Below are 10,049 nucleotides of genomic sequence, written 5' to 3'. Positions count from 1 at the left end.
CCATTAGCTGAAAATAGAGGAAAAAGTAAATTAAATTGGCAGCAAAAAGGGTGACAACAGCATACCATAACATTAAGATAAAAAAACTAACAATTGAAATGTAGATAATTGCACTGAAGGGATGAGTAATTGTTTACAGTTTGGTATATGTGGAACATTGGTATGCATCCAAGTAAAAGTGGCACATGCTCAGAACCGAAATAGGCTAAAGTTCACTCAGATACTCAGAAGTGGTCAGTCAAGCATGCTCAGTGTAAATATAGGACAAAAGTTACAGACTATAATACTAAACAGACCATAATATTCAAATATGGTAAACAGTGACTCAGTAGTTATGTTCCAACAGTTGTGATTGGAGAATAAGAGAAGGATTAAGAAGTAGCCAATAGAATAATTAGAATGATCAGAATGCGAGCGTGCTCAGAATGGGTGTGATGGCTGGCAAAGCTGTATAAAAGGGAGTGCACCAGAAGGGATTTTTAGGTCTTTAGAAAAAGAGAAGTCAAGGGCAGGATGAGGAGCAGGAGGAGGATTTAGAAGAAGGAGAAATCAGAGGCAACAGCAGAAGAAGCCGCCTCAGAGTGAGCAGCAGCAGTGCGAGCTGCTGGGACAGAGCAGAAAGGACTGACAGAGCAGAGGGAAAGAAGCCACCAGAGAGAGTAAGCTTGTGATAGATTGTTATAAGTTGGTGTGTACACATGTGTAAATCTGAGTTAATAAAGGTGTCTATGTATGTATGTGTTACATTAATTGACATGTAGAGTTTCAGTTATAAGGATTGCTGTCAGTGAACTGCAAGTGACTGATCCACGCATTCAGAACACAGCGATTTAGTAATGCTCTAACTGTACGTTATTGCGGTTTGGGTGCTTTTAGCCTGTGCCCAAGGATTGTGTTAATAAAAGGGATTTATGTTTGGATTATTACATCAGAAATTACTATTTACACCAAAATAAAGAGGTGCCTTGTTTTGGAAAATATTGCTGGGTGTCAATCATTTCTATTGGAGGGCTGTATCTGTGACCTCTCAGATGCTGTTTAACCCAAGATTCCTTACCAACCCTGGGAACCCATACCTGACAGAAACAGATTGGCGGACAGGTGGGCTGTTTTAGAGAAGACCCTTGGCAAACCTTGGAGGGGGCAACAGATGAGCTATTCTGGGGGTACCATAAAACTGTTTTGGGGGTAACAATAGGAAGATTAGTAAGAGGTCAATATGGCTGCAGTGACATGAAAAAATCAGAAATTCTACACAAAGTAGAAAAATGGATGAATTGCTACGATGGAGTACAAAAGAATAGCACAAGCATGGAGGGACAAAACATAAAGCAAGGAACATAAAAGGCAATTAGAAGAGAGTCTATAAATACATTAGGAGTAAGAGAAAGAGGAAGGAAAGTGTAGGTCCTCTACTTAGTGGGGAAGGAGAGCTAATAACTGACTACATCAAGAAGGCTGAGGTTTTTAATGCCTATTTTACTTCAGTTTTCACTAAAAAGGTTAATAGTGACCAGATACTCACACAGTTAATCTTAACAAGAGGAAAGAAATGCAAGCCAAAATAGGGAAAGAATATTTAGATAAATTAGATGCATTCAAGTCAGCAAGATTTGATTAAATTCATCCAAGAGTACTTAAGAAATTAGCTAAACCAATCTTGGAACTGTTAGCAGTTATCTCTGAGAACACATGGAGGATGGGTGATGTCCCAAAGGACTGGAGAAAGGCAAACATAGTACCTATCTTTAAAAAGGGGAACAAAGAGGATCCAGAGACTTATAGACCAATCACCTTAGCTTTGATACCTGGAAAGATACTGCAACAAATTATTAAAAAAATCAATTGTATGCACCTAGAAGATAATAGGGTTATAAGGAATAGCCATTGTGGATTTGTCAAGATCAAATTATGTCAAACCAATCTAATTTCCTTCTTTGACAGGGTTACTGGTGAGGTGGATCAGGGTGGGGAAAGGAGTAGACATGATCTATCTTGATTTTCATAAGGTTTTTGATATAGTCCCACACAACATTCTCATAAGCAAACTATGGAAATGTGATCCAGATGAAATTACTAGAAGGTGGGTGCACAACTGGTTGAAAGACCATACTCAAGGAATAGTTATCAATGGCTTACTATACAACTGAGAGGGTGTATCTAGTAGGATCTTGCAGGGGTCAGTCCTGGGTCTGGCACTATTCAATAATTTAATTAATGACTTGGATAATGGAATGGAGAGTATGCTTATAATTTGTGGATGACACCAAGCTAGGAGAGGGGTTGCAAGCACTTTGGAGAACAGGATTAGAATTCAAAATGACCTAGACAAATTGGAGAATGGGTCTGAAATCAACAAGATGAAATTCAATGGAGACAAGTGCAAAGTACTTCACTTAGGAAAGAAAAATCAAATTCAGAACTACAAAATGGGGAATAAGTGGTGAGGTGATAGTACTGCTGAAAAGAATCTGGGAGTTATAGTAGATTACAAATGGAATATGAGTCAACAATGCGATGCAGTTGTGAGAAAAGCTAGCATCATTCTGGGTTGTATTAAGAGAAGTGTTGTGTGTAAGACAGGAGGTAATTATTCTGCTCTACTCAGCACTTGTGAGACCTCCGCTGGAGTGCTGTGTCCAATTTTGGGTGCCACACTTTATGAAGATGTGGACAAATTAAAGGCTGCTATAAGGAGGATGGTGATCAATTGTTCTCTTTGCCCACTGAAGGTATGACAAAAGTAATAGTCTTAATTTACAGAAAGGGAGATTTAGGTTAAGTATTAGGAAAAGATATCTAACAATAAGCTCTGGAGTAGGCTTCCAAAGGAGATTGTGAAAATCCCCATCATTAGACAAGTTTCAGAGAGGTAGCCGTATTAGTCTGGATCTGCAAAAAGTGACAAAGAGTCCTGTGGTACCTTATAGACTAATAGACATATTGGAGCATAAGCTTTCGTGGGTGAATACCCACTTTGTCAGATGCATGTCATCATTAGAGGTTTTTACGAACAGGTTGGACAAACACCTATCAGGGATGCTCAAGGTTTACCTAATCATGGCTCAGTGCAGGGGTCTGGACTCAATGACCTCTTGAGGTCTCTTCTAGCAATACATTTCTATGATTCTATATATTTACTTTGTCAATCCCACAGTTACTGAAATGTAAAGCTCTTCACTTCCTTTTACAACCCATTAACTTCATGTCACCCTCCCTCTACCCTCTTCAAGCAATGCACCTACTCACACTGGCCCTTGGCACTGTAAAATTCAAGAGGTTCCAGATCCTGGCATACACTAATACACTTAGCCAACTCCCCAGAAAGAATACCACATGAATGATAAAATTTTACTTAAAAGTGGTTGAAAATACATCTGCCACTGGCAATTTTTGTGATTCTATGATCTCCTACTCCGGTATATTTAATTTTTTCCTCTTCGCTGTCACTGTGTGAGAGACTCGCCAACATAACTAATTAATTATACAGAGGAAGCAGCAAAACTCACTATGCACACAATATTGTAAAATGCACGAAGTAACCAGATTAGGAATAAATGGGAACATTTTCATTTCAATCACATTAAGCGTAAGGTATGTCTATACCTATGGCAGCATGTAGACTTACAGACATGGCATGCCCAGCTAGCATGGGTATAAATAGCAGTGTAGACAGTGAGGCACAGCTTAGGTGAATAGAGTTGAGTGTCCTACAGACCTGAATCCTAGTGTATATATACCTAAGCAGAGCCTCCCACATCTACACTGCTATTTTTTAGCAGTGTAGTGTCCCACTGTATCCCTGCTGCCAGAGCCTTTCCTCACCTCATTGAAAGGCTCTGACAACAAGGAAAGGCTCTGGCATAGTGGAGGCAGTGGAGAAAGGCTTCCAGCAGCAGGGAAAGGCTCTATCATGTCTCTGCTGCTGGACCCTTTCACCACTGCTGATATCTTTTGCTGACCTGTAGCTACACACCACAGTGACAAGTGTGGACCCAGACTGCTCTCACTGCTGCAGGTAGCTACACTTGTAGTGCCTGTACTATACTCTGGTGTAGACAAGTCATTAGGTATTAACATTTACTGTACTAGGTACAACATGTTCAGACAGAATGTGATTTTTAAATGGACAGTAGCCCTTTAATCACAGTCTTCATCAGTAGAAATTAAGATCAGACCTGACCCTGTTCTTTAGATCAGTGGTTTATTACATGTAGTGTCTACATTCCTGCAAACCTATCTCCCAAAGAAGGACAGATAGGAAAAGGATGGGAAGAGAGAACTCAACAGGAAAAGTCAGTGATGTGGTTGTTGTTTGGCACACATTCTGTTAAACGTGAGTTATATCTGACGGTCACGAGGCTACTTGTCAGACAGTGCCTCTTTTGCCACAGTACTTAAGTGTCTGATTCTGCACATTGTTGAGCATGCTCAACTCCCATCAACTGAAATGGGAGACAGAGGTGCTCACATTTGGCAGGAGGTAATCAGGATCCTGATCTTATGTGATCTTCCCTTGGAGAAGCAAAAAAACCTCGCATTGTTCCAATAATAAGTGGTCATAAAAAACATCTGATAGCATAAATATGGAAAATGCCCAGTTCAGAGATGTCACATTGCCTAGGGTAATTGATGCCTTCACATTCTAAGCTGTCCCTATGCATCTAACCAGAAATGTGTTATTACACTTATAAATACCAGTTATATTTATGACCTGAGCCACATTTTTAAATGCGAACGCACAAGTTATTGAAGATGCTTGCATCCTTCATGAAAAAAAAGAACTAACAGATCATTTGAAAATCAGCAAAATAAATAGATTCTGGAATATTTCAGCTTTCACCTCTGCCAGCCAGGAAAACAATTTTTGTAATTTATAACAAACTGCAAATCAGGGTGAGGGTACACTTACACCGATGTTTCAGGAAGCCCTGCAAATAGGAATGTTTTCATGCAAATGCTAAGTGACAAATAATGCCTTTAAAATTTCCAACAACTTTATAAATAGTTATTTTCACCTCTTTGTGTTAGGAACTGAATTGTTCAATTCACTTTCCAGTACCAAATAAGAATAACAAAAAACCTTATGATCAATAAAATATTGCCTAATTTGTGGAAATATTCTGATGCAGTTAGGCATCACAGCATGTTCCCATTAATCATAGTTGTCTCTCAAGTTTTCTAAGCAAGACACAGTCTGTAATTCCCTTCTGATTTTACGTATTATTTATTACAGGTAAGATGTTGAAACTGTATGAAGGAGATGGGAGGATCAAGCCCATAAATTAGGTTAGATTGCACACTCTACAGATTATACCTGTGTGAGCTTTTCTGAAGTCAAGTTCCTTCTAAGTGATCAATTTATTTTCTTCTAGTTACAGTAGTGAGACCCAAGATTGAAGACAAACTAATTTAAAGCTGCTCTTAACAGCAACTTCTGTAGAAAAAAAATGTTGCTGGAATAATATGGATGAGGATTCTTGGATTGCTTCCTGGAGACTCTTAACAAGCGATGGATGGCTATTTCTTTTCCCATTAATAAAAAATAATGCATAAGAGAATGTGATTTCTTTGTTTAGCAGGTGTTCTCTAGATACCTGTACAACTTGCCTAAAGGGTCTCTCTACAAATGGGAATCACATCAGCCTGATTCATGTACTTGTACAAGTTCTTTACATCCTCCTAACAGAGTATTTTTAGATATATTAAACTGCAAGAAGGAGGATATAAATACAACTCTATTCATGTTATATATGTCTAAAATGGAAAGAAGATGATGTACACATATAGAATGGTTGCAAAAAACCCAAGATCAGTTCTAATAATATTTCTGCACATAGTAAGGAGAAGCTCTAATAATAGGATACAGTTTCCCACCTTATTTTCAGCAGAATGACATACAGCTAGTAAAGTCTTGGAAAGATATTTTTGGTCAATTGTCCAAGTGGCACTGTATCTGCTCTGTATAGCCACTATGTAAAATATTTATACAGAAAACTGATTATTAATTTTGTGTCTGAGATTACTATGGAAACGTTCACAAATGATTGATAGATAAGGGATTGTTCAGCTTGATGTTTCTTAAATATACAAGTATCAGAGAGACTATAACCTCACCCAGACCTATAAATTGGTTTCCAAATTTAAAACAAACAGTCTCCTTACACTAAAACTCTTACTGCTGGGATACCATTCTGTTAAAGCAGCAAAGAATCCTGTGGCACCTTATAGACTAACAGATGTTTTGCAGCATGAGCTTTCGTGGGTGAATACCACTTCTTCGGTATTCACCCACGAAAGCTCATGCTGCAAAACGTCTGTAAGTCTATAAGGTGCCATAGGATTCTTTGCTGCTTTTACAGAACCAGACTAACACGGCTACCCCTCTGATACTTGACATCCTGTTAAGTGAAGGTTGTGAATGCCTTAACAAAATCCATATGCAGTGTAGTTGTAGCTGAGTTGGTCCTAGGATATTAGAGAGGCAAGGTGGGTGAGGTAATATCTTTTTATTGGACCAACATATTTTTGGTGAGAGAGACAAGCTTCTGATATCTGCAGAAGAGCTGTGTGTGGCTCAAAACCTTGCCTCTCTCACCGACAGAAGGTGGTACAATAAAAGATATTACTTCACCCACCTTGTTCCTCAACAAAAGTTGACAGTTTTAGTGCTTAGAGCAAAATGACTTTTGTTTATTGACATGTCAACATTTTCTAAGATGGCCTCTGATTTTCAGTTCCTCTGGTTTTTATACCCAAATTGAGACATATTAGACTAGGTTTTCCAGATGTGCTGAGCAACCTCAGCTGCGATTATCTTTAAGTGGAATTATAAGCACAACATGTCCAAAAAACAACATTCTACTTGGACACTCAAAAATGGACACACCCAAAATGTGATGTCATGCTGCAAAATTTTGACCTGTGTGACCTTGTGAATAGGACTCAAGAGTGGGAGTCTGGAGACCTCATTTCTATTTCTGGTTCTGCCTACTGTGTGACCTTGAACAAATCACTTTCTCCTCCCACCCATTGTCTGTTTTGTCTACTTACTTAGGCCTTATCTTTTATTCTTAACTTGAGTTAACCAACTTGAGACAAAGTCCTAATGAAGACAAGGCAGTTTGTAGTTTTCATATGAATTAGTGGGTCAAGATAAGCCCCAGGCTTGCCCAAGGTTTTTAAACTCGATCTACAAGCTTGTGTGAAAATTGAAAATAGCCTTGTCTTCACTAGGGTTTTATCATGAGTTAGTTAACTTATCAAACTCATGTTACGAACACATGTTCTTTTCTCTAGAGAAGATACAGTCTTAAGCTATCAGTTTTCCAGGACAGCAACTGTCTCCTATTATGTGTTCTACGGTCCCTAATACAAAGAGAGTTTATCTCAGCTGGGACCTCTTGGTGCTACTGCAATACAAGCAGTATGTCCAAAGTTGCAGAGGACTTCTGAGGCAGAGCTGGAGCAAAACCCAGATCTCTTCACTCCAGTTCATTAACCACAAGACACATGTAGTAATGAGATCAAAGGACAACATTTTCAAACCTGGTTGCCTAAAACTTTGCCTCCTTAATCCATTCTTAGGTATTTAAGATGGAATTATGCACCTAAGTCACTTAGATCATTTTGAAAGTTCTACCATGGATGCATGGATTTAGGAGGCTAATTTTTAGGCACCCACATCTAAAAATTCTGGCTAAAAGATTCATGACAGTGTATTATGCTATGAGCTGTAACCTGAGAGAATATCTCATAAAAGATATTTAGTACCCATTCTTTTATACACGCAGACTAATGATACAAACAAACTTCAATGCATCCCTTCTCCATTTTAAATTCCTGTGATTTATTTTTTAATTTTAAAAGTTTCTTATAAAAACCATTAGTAAAAATGGTCCCTTGAAGCACAGAAAAGAATTGGAGCTTCAGAATTCGACCTGCTGCAATTTGTATAGTTAGTCATTATGAAATGTATCTGAGTAACAGTGCAAAGTGCATTTCTCAGCATCAGAAATCTGAGTGTGTGATTGGAGTCACAAAAGAGGGTATGGTAATGGAGAGATAGTACAACTGACATAAATGAAATTACTGCTAAGAGCTACACTGATACAAGTATCCTTTTTGCTCATCCAGTCCCGTGAAGAGAATGAATTTAGAATCTTGCATTGTTAGGTTGTGCAACTCTACAGCTATAATGTGTCAGTTTTGACCTGGAAACATTAAACAATAAAACTATGCCAGTTGAACAAAATGTATGTTTCTGCAGACCAAAAATAGCACTCTGATTAGGCTGGTTTTAAAATGTTTCATTTAGCCTTGGGATGTATTTTGCATTCTAATATAATACCACTAGGCCTTTTAAAATGCCTCAGCCTTGAAATTTGCTACAGATCAATTAACACAAAATTGGGGGAGAGGAGTGTCAGCCTTAACCTTTTTATCAAAGATAACATGGGTGAAATCCTTATTGAAGTCAGTGGGAGTTTTGCCATTGACTTCGGAGACAGGATTTCATCCCTAGTCTTTTCACTTATTTGTTAGTTGCAAAACAGGATACTTGCCAACTCTCCAGGGATTTTCTCAGAACCTCCTTTTTGGTGCTTGTAGCCCACACTGCCACATGAATTCCAGGAACACTGGTCTCTGCACTAAAAGACCCAAATAAAATCTCTTTAGATGCAGCAATTTAATTTATATATATATAAAATGTTTTTATAAAATGTTTAAACTCTAATGTATCTTTATAGGGTGCAGGAGAAAATGCTCTCTTCAGAAAGTTTTTATGCAGATCTACAGTTTTTCAAACCAACTGACATCTATTGCTTCTATGTGTCATGTATTTATGACAAAGTAATATCTACAGAACTGGATATTGGCATGATACACGATGGAACAATGTGTCAGCAGGGAAGTATGAGGAAATATCTGTAGAAACATAATATTGTTCCAAAACAAAACAAACAACAGCCTGTATTTTTAATGTATTTTAAAATTTACTCAGAATAGTTTAGTCCCATGGCTTCTTCAGAGTGTTACTATGTGTGAACTGAGTTTAGGTGCATGGTGTCTGTTACTCACGAGGTCAAAGAAGCTCACTAGGATCATAGAATCATAGAATATCAGGGTTGGAAGGGACCTCAGGAGGTCATCTAGTCCAACCCCCTGATCAAAGCAGGACCAATTCCCAACTAAATCATCCCAGCCAGGGCTTTCTCAAGCCTGACCTTAAAAACCTCTAAGGAAGGAGATTCCATCACTTCCCTAGGTAACCCATTCCAGTGCTTCACCACTCTCTGAGTGAAAAAGTTTTTCCTAATATCCAACCTAAACCTCCCCCACTGCAACTTGAGACCATTACTCCTTTTTCTGTCATCAGGTACCACTGAGAACAGTCTAGATCCATCCTCTTTGGAACCCTCTTTCAGGTAGTTGAAAGCAGCTATCAAATCCCCCCTCATTCTTCTCTTCTGCAGACTAAACAATCCCAGTTCCCTCAGCCTCTCCTCATAAGTCATGTGCTCCAGTCCCCTAATCATTTTTATTGCCCTCCACTGGACTCTTTCCAATTTTTCCACATCCTTCTTGTAGTGTGGGGCCCAAAACTGGACACAGTACTCCAGATGAGGCCTCACCAAGGTCGAATAGAAGGGAATGATCACACACCTCGATCTACTGGCAATGCTCCTACTTATACAGCCCAAAATGTCGTTAGCCTTCTTGGCAACAAGGGCACACTGTTGACTCATATCCAGCTTCTGGTCCACTGTAACCCCTAGGTTCTTTTCTGCAGAACTGCTTCCTAGCCATTCGGTCCCTAGTCTGTAACAGTGAATGGGATTCTTCTGTCCTAAGTGCAGGACCCTGCACTTGTCCTTGTTGAACCTCATCAGGTTTCTTTTGGCCCAGTCCTCTAATTTGTCTAGGTCCCTCTGTATCCTATCCCTACCCTCCAGTGTATCTACCACTCCTCCAAGTTTCGTGTCATCCACAAACTTGCTGAGAGTGCAGTCCATGCCATCTTAGAGATCATTAACGAAGACATTGAA

General features: G+C 39.0%; 1 long non-coding RNA gene across 1 annotated transcript; it reads left to right on the top strand.

The window, feature by feature from the left end:
- The first annotated feature begins 432 nt into the window (after window positions 1-432).
- On the top strand, window positions 433-5,515 carry LOC120374224. The gene is made up of 3 exons (XR_005585959.1): window positions 433-659; window positions 5,237-5,289; window positions 5,376-5,515. It is a non-coding gene; the product is annotated as an uncharacterized LOC120374224 (long non-coding RNA).
- The last annotated feature ends 4,534 nt before the right edge of the window (window positions 5,516-10,049 follow it).

The sequence above is a fragment of the Mauremys reevesii genome, linkage group 1 (assembly GCF_016161935.1).
Source record: "Mauremys reevesii isolate NIE-2019 linkage group 1, ASM1616193v1, whole genome shotgun sequence".
In the NCBI taxonomy this organism is placed as follows: Eukaryota; Metazoa; Chordata; order Testudines; family Geoemydidae; genus Mauremys; species Mauremys reevesii.
The sequence above is the reverse complement of the archived record's forward strand: the minus strand, read 5'-3'. Positions and strand labels throughout refer to the sequence as shown.